The sequence below is a fragment of the Equus przewalskii genome, chromosome 17 (genome assembly GCF_037783145.1).
Source record: "Equus przewalskii isolate Varuska chromosome 17, EquPr2, whole genome shotgun sequence".
Lineage (NCBI taxonomy): Eukaryota > Metazoa > Chordata > Mammalia > Perissodactyla > Equidae > Equus > Equus przewalskii.
Window position 1 is genome coordinate 34,988,294 of NC_091847.1, and position 12,522 is coordinate 35,000,815.

The window sequence follows — 12,522 nt, forward strand, 5'->3', positions numbered from 1 at the left end:
AGGCAAGCCCCAATAGGAGATCTCAAGGAGAATTGTTTGGATTTTGGAGAAAGGTCACATACTATGCAGAAGCAAAATCTTCACTGTTCAAAAAGCATCTCCTGCTATAGTATCGGGTTCTGGTAGAAAGAGTGCCTGACCATAGAACATCAAATGTCTATGAAACCGGAGTTTCCATCGTAAACTCTTTATTTCCACCCACCAGGTTATAAGGTCTGGCAGGAACAGCAACAACCTACCATACAAGAGAAGTGTCACTTTCAGGATCAGCTCTAAGCAGATGGCTTAGAGCTCCATGACATCTGTTGAACCAGTGGCTCTCCCTCAGTTTAATTACATATACAGTTTTATGGAGGACCATCTGATGAAGGAGGAAAACCCTCTCTAGGTTCAAAGGTGGGTTGACCCACACAAAAATTTTTATGTGAATTTTCTTAGCAACATTATTCGTAATAGCCAAAAAAGTAAAAACAGCCCAAATGTCATCAACAGATGAATAGAAAAAATGAGGTATATCAATAAATGGAATATTATTCAACCATAAAAAGGAATTGAGTGCTGATGCATGCAACATACAACATGGATAAACCTTGAAAACATTATGCTAAGTGAAAGAAGCCATTTTAAAGGACCACATATTATGTGATTCCATGTGTATGAAATGTCCAGAGTAGGCAAATCTATGGAGACAAAGCAGATTAGTGATTACCTCAGGCTGGGGAAGATGGAAGGTTTGGGGGATGATGGATAAGGGCTTTGTTTTGGGGATAATGAAAATATCCTAAAGTGGTTTGTGATGATGAATGTGCAATTTTGTGAATATACTAAAAGCCATTACATTGTGTACTTTAAATGGGGGAATTGTATGATATGTCCTTTATATCTCAATAAAGCTGCTTTTTAAAAAGATGGATTGGCTTGTTACAATGTTGAAAGGTTAAGTTGATTACTGATACACTACAGTTCTAGGTAGTGGTGGATCTGAAAGGTAGTGATGAGGGGGAAATTCTCCCGATTGGCAGAACTTTGAATAGGCTACCTCATCATTAGTTTAGAAGGGACAGAAATGTGGTTGAAATTAAGGATATATAAAGATTCCTAATCAGTGGCAAATAGTTTGATTGATTGGTCAGAGACATGGAAAGGGCAAGTGATGAAGATCCAAGGACTTGAGGTCTGGAAAACAAGGACGTGGATGGATCTATGGGAATAAGCACAAAATGTGTAGATCTTTTTGTCTTACATTAATGAACATCCAACCTACTGCATAATCAGTGGACAGGGTGATCATCCTGTGGAGATCAGCCAGCTTCTGCTCTCAACCACTCTGTTACTTTCACAGTGGGCCCCAAATGGAGAGGCTTTGGGAGCATGGCTGGAGAATACACATGGTCCAAGGTTGATCTGGCTCCTGTTGCTGCTGAACCAGCCTCAGAAGGAAACTCTGAGGCTCCATTCTTCAAGGAGATTAACAAGCAACACGGAACAAGTTGATTATGTCAGACCTCCACCCATGGAGGCGTATCAATTCATCATTATTTAGATAGATACATATTATGGGTATGGGTTTGCCTTTCATGCCAAAAGTGCCTCAGCTGGCACCATTATTCAAGGGTTCAGAGTGTTTGATTTTTCAAGATGAGATCCAGGACAATACAGCCTTGGACCAAGGAATCCACTTTTTTTGAAGGAGAGTGACAATGGTCATATGACCATGAAGCCCACTGCTCCTGCCTTATACCATATCATGGAGTAGCTGATAGACTGCTAGAACATTGAGATGGTATATTAGGCAGAATTCTAAGATGAGTCCCCAAGACTCCCAGCTCCTGGTGTATACACACCTTCTCCCTGTTATTCGATCAAACACTAATCTAGGTTTTGCTGTAAAGAGATTTTGCATTTATAATTAATATCCCAAATCAGTTGATTTTAAGATAGGGTTACTATCTGGATGGATCTAATCACATGAACCCTTAAAAACAGGCAAATTTCTATGGCTTGTGACGGAAGGGCAAGTGAGAGATTCAAAGCACTAGAATGAGTTGATGTACTGTTGTTGGCTTGAAGATGGAAGGGCCCACTTGGCAAAGAATGCAAGCCCCTTGAGCTAAACATGGCACCTAGATGACATCCAGCAAGGATACAGTGACTTTAGTCCTAAAACCACAAGGAACCGAATTCTGCCAATAACCAGAATGAACTTGGAAATGGATTGTTTTTCCCCTGAGCCTCCAGATGACAACTCAGCCCAGCCAATGCTTTGATTTCAGCCTTGTGATGCCCTGAACCCAGCCAAGCTGTGCTGAATTTCTAACCTACAGAACTATGAGCTAATAAATGAGAGTTGTTTTCAGCCACTAAGTTTGTGGTAATATGTTACATAGTTATAGAAAACCAGTACAGATGGACTCTGAAGTGTATATCAAGAACGCCAATCTTATGGAGTTGGGCCATTCTCTTTCAAACTGCAGTACATAGTTTGAATGAATAGCTATCATATGGTTCTGTGTCCCAACGGGTAAAATAATTGGGTCTGGGAACAGTGAGGTGGAAGTAGGAGTGGACTATCTCATTGTCACTTTGCACTTTTCATTTCTACAACTTTCGGCTCTTTTGGAATAGAGTTCCTGATTCCAGGCATGGCATGATGGGGCCTTCCACCAGAAGACACAGGTCAGATTCCACTAAACCTAAGGCTATGGTGGCCACCTGGTCATTTATAGATGCCTCATACCAATAGAACTGCAGATAAAGAATGGAATTACTTTACTGGCAAGAAGAATTGACCCTGAATTTCGTGAAGAGACATGGCTGCTACTATATAGCGGAGATAGACATGATTTTCGCTGGAACTCAGGGGATTCACTGGGGCTTCTCTTGTTTCTTTTATGTCCAGTGCTAGCCGTGATTGAGCAATTGCAACAGCTACAGCCTGACAAGTGCACATTAACCAGAGGTTCAGACTCATAAGGGTAGAAGGTAATGATGACCCAATAGGATGTTTGCCCAGTGGTTTTCAACAGGGCAGGGGGTGTTTTACACCCCAGGGGATATTTGGCAACATCTGGAGGCATTTTTGGATCACAACTTGAGGGAAAGTGTGCTACTGGCATCTGTGGGTTAAGGTCAGGGATGCTGCTTGACATTCCACAATGTACAGGACAACCGCCCATAACAAAGAATTATTTCTTCCTAAATGTTAATCGTGCTGAGGTGGAAGAACTGCGACTTAGAGCAACAGAAATGCTGACCAAGGTTAAAGCGAATGTAGAAGCAGTGATAGAGAAAGGAGGTGGTATATACCAATTTCAGCCTCGGGATCAATTACAGGAGTGGACTCTTCCTGTTGTATGTATATAAAGACTATATCAAGCCACTTTCTTGAGATTAAGCAAGACATGAATGTACAAAATGCACGCTATCATTTAGCTCTCAGTGTTGCATCCTTGATCTCTTAGCACTTAACATTTGTAGGCCCTCAGGCCTGACTTCCAATTGCCAGTGTCTGTGGCTCTTTGCCTGAGTTCTTACTCACTCTCTCTATCCACTGGAGCCTGCTTCACCTGAATTAGCGGCAGGCCAGAAATGCTGGGGAATTAATGTCTACGGTCCCCATCTACCACCCTTCGCAGGAACAGCCTCAACAAATGACTAACAAGAGCTGGCTTCTTTGCCCACCCAGTGGGATAACATGAGGCACATGTTCTACACTAGCTTCCAGAATTCCCCGTGGGATTCATCCCCACTTACTCTTAGTGGCAGCTTGCTTGGTAATGCACCATTTATGGTTTCCTTACTTTTTCTAGCTTACCTCCCCCATCTCCTACTGGTATTTCTTGTGATCACCTGTCAAATAAATTCTTTGTCTTCAATCCTTGCTCAGATTTGCTTCTGGGGAAACGCAAATTAAGACAGAACTTTTTGGAGATTTTTTAAACCAGAGACTGACATCATCTAATTGATATTTTTAAATAGCTACTGTAGCTATTTTGTAACAACTGAGCAATTGGGAGGGTGAGCAATAGTGTAAAGCAGAAAAACCAGACAGAAGGCCAATTCAGTCCAAGAGGGATGCTGAGGGCTTGGACGGAGGTAGTAACATTGGATTGGATTAGAACCGGATAGATTAAGGGTAGAGCTGGAGATAAAGTGTCAAATTGTGGCATAAATAATTAGATGTGTTTTAGAGAAAACGAGGAGGAGGAAACTGCTGACACAAGGGTGCCGAGGAAATAGGACAGGGGAGAAGAAATAAAAATGTGGGAGTTTTTTTACACATGTTCAGTTGGTGAACTCTATCTGTCAGACTTTTAAGGTTAGATGCTCAATAGACAGTTAAATGTGTGACTCTGAAACTCAGGAAAAAAAGTCAGAAAACTAAGTTTGAAATAATAAACATACGAAAGGCATTTAACCTATTACATAACCTAGAAAGTAGAATTTCATAGTTGTTTGGTAAATGCTAGTTGCTAGAAAAAATCCTTGTACTCTATTGAAATTTAAAGAACTAGCAGTTGATATTCAGAGAAGACTTAGTTCCTTTATTTTGTTATTGCAGAAAAAATCTCAAGTGTATAAAATTTGTTTATAGTAATGAGGGGATCTATCAGATTTGAGAATGATTTTCAAATTCTCAGTATATGCTTCCCTTAAAGTCTTATATGAAAAATAAGACTATGTTTTAGTAGTTTGATTTTATAAATGGCAAGTTTTAAAAAATATTTTAAGACGTAAAATAATCAGCTATAATTTCACCATTCTGAGATAATTATTGTTAATTTTTTGTATATTACCTAAAATCATACCAAAATCATTGTTGTGTATTTTGTTTTAATTTTTATTGTTTTACTTTGCATGTCTTGAAAGGGTTCCAAATTTATCAAATGTGTGTTTTAGAACATGCTTTTCCGTCGCTAGATAATATTGCATAACTCTACTATAATTTCCTTATTATTAGCTAGTTGTTTAATTTATTCACAATTTTCAATTGTTATAAATGACGTAGCATTTCATATACCCTTACCAAGCTTTAACTATACCTCTATTCATTTTCTTAGGCTGTATTCCTAGAATTAGGAAAGTTATTTAAGGTTGTATGGCATATATTGTCATCTTGTCTTTTAAACAGGCTGTGTCAATTTAGTAATATCAGCTGAGTGTGAGAATGTCCTTATTACTTCCCATACTAACTAGCATCATCTTTGCCAATTTCATACAAAAAATTTTCATTTTATCTGCATTTCTCTAACTAGTAAAGAGGTTTAAGTTTTTCATACATGTTTTGCCATTTTTATTGCTTCTGTCTCATTGTTTGTTCAGATACTGCTCATTTTTGTAAGGAGAAAGCTTTGTGTTTATTACTCGTTAGCAAAATTTTTTGGATGACAAGGACTGTATCTCTTTCTCTGTAGAAATTTGCAAAATTGTCTCTAGGTATGATTACCCCTTTCATTTTTGCGTGTAATGACTTTGTTTATAGAAGTTATACATTCCACATAGTCCGTGTGACTCTTCCTTTGATTTTGTCCTGTCTTCGTAAGCTTGTACATCTTTCCATACCCTGAAATCAAGTAAATAGTAACCATTATTTTCTCTTATTTTTTAGTGTCTTCATGTTATATACTACTTGAAATTTTAATTCAACTGAAGATAAATTTGGTTTCCAGTGTGATATATAAGATAAAGTCATCTCAAGTTTCTTCCCAGCCCCATGTATTTGTTAATCAGTACAAATTTCAAGATACAACAGTCTGTTTCTCAACAATTTGTTTCATTTAATTAAATTACACTACATCCCTGTTGCTGTTTGGAGTATTGTTGTTTATCATGAATTTCATGTTTATAATATAAAACCACTTTTTTTTTTTTTGAGGAAGATTAGTCCTGAGCTAACATCCATGTCCATCTTCCTCGACTTTATATGTGGGACGCCTACCACAGCATGCCTTGCCAAGTGGTGCCATGTCCGCACCCGGGATCCGAACCAGAGAACCCTAGGCTGCCGAAGCAGAAGGTGCGTACTTAACCACTGCACCACTGGGCCAGCCCCTAAAACCGTTTTTATTATATTTGTTGATTATCTTTGCCTGTTTTGTTTTTTAAATTACAGTTGAACTTTAAAACATTTCATCACCATCATTCTGCCACCCCAATCCATTTATAGCTATAAATGCATGGATATCTGTTGTCCCATTGACTATGCTATTATCTCTCAGACCCAACTCCACTCTTCTATGTTCTGCTTGTGATGCTGGAGCTAGGACTCTGCAGGCCATATTTCCTCTTTGCTAGCTGCTTTGTGTCAGGCTCCGCTAACAGGGAGTGCTAGAGAGGGGCTGCAAGAGGGTCAAGGGCCTCGCTCCTTTTTACCTGCTTCCTGTGGGCTCTGGGTAGGTTCTGTTCCTGTGAGCATCTCTTGCAACACTTCTTCCTTGTGGCAGCAACAATTCTTTCCTATAGCAGTAACTGTATCCATTTTGCAGATTTTTCAGTCCTCACAGAATCAGCCTCACCATGCTCCCTCAGAGACCTCAGCACCAACTGCCAGTGCTCCCTCCTCAGAGGACTGAGGTTCAGCTCTGAGACCCTCTCCTCAAACTTTAAAGCATGACTACATCCAACTCCCTTTGTTGCCTCAACCCTAGGGATGGTAGCTTCTGAAGTTGCTATCTTTGTGATTCTATAGAGTTCTCTTTTTACCTTGTCAGTCTTCTGGTTAAGAGCTTTATACCTCTCTGTTTTAATTGAGTTGATTTTTTTTCCCTGACTGCACTCTGACTAATAACTGGAACCTAGTATTTCTCCCCTGTATTAGTCAGGGTTTTCTAGAGAAACAGAACCAAGGGGATGTGTACTTATATATGGTTACATATGGTTGTGAGGTGAACAATTCCCAACAGCTGCAGGGTGATTTAGCAAGCTGAAGACCCAGGAGAGCTTATGGTTTAGTTCCATCAAAGTCCAAAGGCCAGTCTAAGAGCTCACAGGCTTGAGACCCAGGAAGAGCCAATGTTTCGGTTCAAGTCAATCAGTCAGGAAGAATTCTCTCTTACTCAAGGGAGTATCTGCCTTTTTGTTCTATTCATCCCTCCAACTGATTGAGTAAGGCCCACCCACATTAGGGAGGACAATCTGCTTTACTCAGTTTATTTAAATGTTAATCTCACCCAAAAACACTCTCGCAAAAAACACCCAGAATTATGTTTGGCCAGTTATCTGGGCAACCCAATACCCAGTCAAGTTGACACATAAAATTAACCATCACGTCCATGTCCATTGACTTCTTTTAGGTCTTTTAACAGAATTTTATATTTGTGTTTCTTTATTTATATTATGTATTTCTGGTTAATTAGGAAGTATTTTATACTTTGTTGTTTGTATGCAGGGGGTAGCTTTCCATTATACTTATTAGCTGGTTATTGTTGGAATAAAGGAAAGCTTTATTTCCATTTTTATTTTAAGTACTTATTTTTTCAAAAGTTAATGAAAGACAAGAACTATATATTTTGGAGGATAATTATTAGTGATGTCCCTAACAGAGTATATATTAAAAGCCTATGCTAACATAAACTGAACCTACCTGTGCCATCGATGCTTGATCAACCTATCAAGGTGAAGGTCTGTGCCAAGGCACACATTCACTGGGAAAAAATGGGAAGGCATAGTGGAGACCAGCCAGGACAGGGAGCATCACAGGAGGCGTTCCTAAAAACGGCAATTATTTTTGAAAGAAAAACTATTTATAGTGAATTACAAATGCTATTGGTGATGTGACCCATGAAGGCATAAGAGAAAATTTCATTTTTTCAGTATGAGAGTCTTGATAGGTCCATTTTGCATGATCAAAACAAATTTAAAAATAAATGGAGTTATTATGAGATTTAAGTTGTTCAGAGAATTAGGTATGTAGTTGTGAAAGATCTTTATTTTGACTCAAATGCTTATCTGGAGAGCATGATTAGCATAAAATAAAAATTGGAGGTTTCAGTTACAGAATGGCAGAGTTGTTTGTTTGCTAACACATTTCAGCGTGAATAAATGTTATTGACGACATTGTGCCGTAGTTCTTCATTTCCACCAAGGTCAAAATGAGGGAGTTAAAGTAAACCAAAGCAGAATTTAGATTAGGTGGAAGGAGGACTGGCGTTAGAAGGGCCACTTTGTAATATATTTATATATAACATGTTTGTAGTGCATTTATTTAGCTATGTCTTTCTTTAGAACAGGGATAGGCGAGCTTTTCCTGTCAAGAGTCAGATAGTAAATATTTTCGGCTCTGTGGGCCAGACAGTGTCACAGTTACTCAACCCTGACTATGTGGTGTGAAAGCAGCCACAGACAGTAGTAAACAAACAGGCAAAGCTGTGTTCTAACAAAACCTTGTCTACAAAATCAGGCGGCAGGCTGGATTTGAGCCATGGGTTGTGGTTTGCCAACCCCTGCTTTAGATTAGAAGCAGCGATTGTAAAATCAACTTTCCAGGGAGAAACATTTTGGGGGAGTTATGTTTTGGCAGCTCTCAAAATATGGTGAGAGCTCAAGGGTTCCGTACCAACCAGCTTTCTATTCCGTGTGGTCCCTTTCAGAGGGTACTATTGGATAGCTGCACCCTTCAGGCTTCTGAGTTATCACCCTGAAAAGGGCTGTGTGATTTCTAAGCCACGTTACTGACAAAAGTTGCTGCATCTTCTTCTGATGGAATTTTTGTTATTGTTATTTAAACATATTCAAGTTTATTTTCATTACAATAAATTAAATAGGTTAATATACTGACCGGCATGTCCTCACCCTCTTGCAAGGGAAACTGGATCATCTGCAGCTTCTGTGAATTAGGGAGCTTTAGTTCCTGTTCTAAAGTAGCCCTTGCTTTCAGGATCAGGTGGGTGTGCTTTATGCTAGGGAAACCCACTCACAGGCCGGTCTTTAGTGTGCTAAGATGACATAGACCAGAGATGCAAACGGGAAAGCTCCCAGAGGCCAGGCAGATAGTGTAAGAGACTTAAGGAGTCCAGAGTAACGAGTAGTTCACTTTCTGCTGTTAGAAGCTGTCCTCTAAAATAAATTAGTGCATAACTTATACAAAGATTAAAGGCAAAAGAATCTCAGCTTATTGTAGGACGTAACTGGGAGTGGTGGCAAGCTGGACAGCACAAGCGCTGTCTAAGGGGCTATAGCTAATCAACCCCAAGTAATTGTTACCATGAAAAAATGCCTAGTGTCCCAGAACCTCCATATTTTTCAAGGGATGGCAAAAATCAGGATTATTGTTTGTAATAGTTACTCAATTTTTAAATCTTAGGAGTTAATTCAATTTTTTAAAACCCTATGATGGGGCCAACAGTGTATGTGCTTAAAACAAAACAGATCTGAAAGGGGCCAGCCTGGTGGCATAGCAGTTATGTTTGCACACTCGGCTTTTGCAGCCCAAGGTTCACCTGTTCAGATCCTGGGCAAAGACCTACATACTGCTTGTCAAGCCATGAGGCAGCAGCATCCCACATAGAAGAACTAGACAGACTTACAACTAGGATATACAACTATGTACTGGGGCTTTGGGGAGAATTTTAAAAAAAAGGAAAGGAGGAAGATTGGCAACCGACGTTAGCTGAGGGCCAATTTTCCTCACTAAAAAAACCCAAAAGAACCCCTAGATCTGAAAGCTTAAAATGACTGTTGAGCCACAATGTACAACTTCTACAGGAGAGAGTGATTTTCTTTTTGGAGAATTTACATTTGGAAACATAAAAAAGTATATAATAGTCTTGTACAAAGGGTGTAATAGGAGGAAAGAAATGGACAGAAAATGAACAGAGTTGGAGCCATGGCAAAGATGAAGTCATCTGTACCTAGAACATAGTCTGTGCCTAGAAAATATTTGCTTTTCAAATTGAATAAACAAATCTTCAAGTTAAATATTTGAGCTACTTTGAAGTATGAGTAAGCAGAGTAAGTCAACTGGCAGTAAGTCAATTGAGAGAAGAGCAGAAAAGACATGCAAAGAAAAATAGAAGCTCAAAACGAGATCATTTAGTCCATGAGAGAGAAGGGAAGAGAATCTGGTCCCTGGAGTTGCCTGTTTTCGTGATGCTTTTTCATTCTAGTTGTAGACCTTTTGCAATAAAGTCTCCTTACCCTGAGCTAACTTGAGTGTATTTCTTTCCTTTGTAATTAAAAGAATCTGAACCAAGCATATAACATTATTGAGTATATCTGGTTGTTGCAGAATCAATGAATACAAGCCCAAGGTGATTCATCCTACCTGTAGGGTCCCAAGAAAACTCATATGCAAAATATATGTAATTCTAAAACACAAGAATCATTCATCATCCATTGATGTACATTGTTGTCAGTTACTTTAAGATTATAAAGGTTGTTACCAGTCATTCGAAAGCTCTGATGCAATCTTCAATGCAAGTGATACTTTGAGCAATTAGAAAATAATTCAAAGAAAGAATGTAGTTCTGAAAAGAATTACAATTTAGCTAAAGGGGTGTTGGTTGCATGCTAAACAAAGTATTTTAAATATAGTTTCTGGTAAACTGGAATCTTGAGGTTTTTTTCATTTAAAAAGATGTTATAATTCCTTGACATTGAAATTTAGAGGTTTGAATCTTGCTTTCAAAATTCATAAATGCTTTGCTAAAATCCAATGTCTATGCTTTATAATATCAAAGAAAGAGTGAAGTTTATCTGCCTATTACATATGTTTACATAATTATTTTAGTGCTATTGTTTCATGTCATATTAAAATATTTTAAATATACATTTCAAGAACAAATTTTAAATTTATGGAAGCCAACAGATTAACTCTTAGATTTTGATAGGGGTATGAGGCCAATTGTTCGGCATGGCTTAAGGCAATTTGGCCCCTCTAAGACTGAATATCAGATTAATTTACACTGAGTAACATAAGTCCATTGTAGGCATGGCACTTTTGGAATAGAGAACTTAGCAAGAGCATTGAATTTGCCTTAATGTGCTGAATAAAATAAAGCAATATGGATTGATCTTTTCCACTGATCCTGGGTTAAGGTAAAACAATTTTAAAGACTTTAATCCAAGACTTTCATTTCCAGTTGGCAAATAATCAAAAGCTATCTGGACAAGACATGCAACTTTAGCTATGGCTTCAACATCTGAATGCAGTGAAGGTGAAATAACACGTAGAGAATTTGTTGATGTAATAAGACAAGGAAAAAGTATTAATTATACATTTTTATTTTAATTTTGAAGCCATTTTACAATGTTTCTGAACTTGATATCTACACATCTAACAGTTTACTCATAATTTGCAACTTCATTGGATGCTGAACTTTTCTTAAACTGTTTTGAAATATACATGTTTATTTTTTTTTAATCATTGATGAAATTAGAAGTTGGAAAATCTGGGCCTGTGTTAGGTGGACTTTCTCTTCTACACCACTAAGGAGGCATTGTGTATTCGTGAACTAAAAGACTCATAACTTCAAAATAGGGAATAAATAAAACACTATTTTTAAGTTAGTAAATGTAGGGTGACAATCATGAAAATTTGATGCTATAAACAGCTAAATTTGCCACCAGAGTACTGGGCAGAACCTGACTTAAAACATTTCTTTCAGAAAGTGATGGCATAGGAGATGAGGAAAAGGTATTCCTGGAAGATGACTATACTTATTTTCTCTTCTACCAATTCATGTGGTTGGCACATGGTAGCTATTACTTACTCACTAACTTGCATTTTTCTATGTAAATTTGCCCAATGCATTGAAGGACTTTGATTACAAATAGAAAAATAAATATACAAGTAAAATAACAAACAATTTAATACAAATCCATTGGCACTAGAATTTCATTGAACTCTTTTGGATACATTATTTTTCCCAGAGTTTTGAAAATGTTTGATACTATGTAATTATTATCCTAAAATATTTATTTACATAAATTTACTTTTACAATTAAAACTACATGTTAAGAAAGAAAAATAGGGATATAGGACATTATGCAAGAATGATTGGCCATGTGAACATACTTGGGAATTGGGTCATTCTATGTAATGTAGTAAATCAATAACTTTCCAGGAAGCAACAATCTGCCCACCATATTGAGACGCAGAAAATGTTCATTAATGAGCCACAAAATTCTGAGCTCTTAGTTAAGGACGTGGTTTCTGTGTGCATCGGGGTCCAAGCAGAAAAAAAGATGGAGCATGCAATTGGGTAATTTGAGGAAAGCTTAATAAAGGGCAGAGCACAGGTAAACCACAGGAATAGTGCAATACCCTGAGGTTTGTAACAGTAGCTTTTAACAGCTAGGTAGTGAGGACTGCCTGGGGAAAAATACAATGTTAAGCAAGAAATAGAGCCAGCCCAGAAGGAGGGAGTGGGGGGGTTATATACCCTGACCTCACTCTCCTGGTTCCTTATAATCTCCTGAGGGTGTTACCCATTGGACAAAGTCAACCAGAAGCCTTTCAGACCACAGTGTAGGATGCAGAAGGGTGGAGACTGCCTCTGAAGAGGTAAATCAGATGTATCCAGC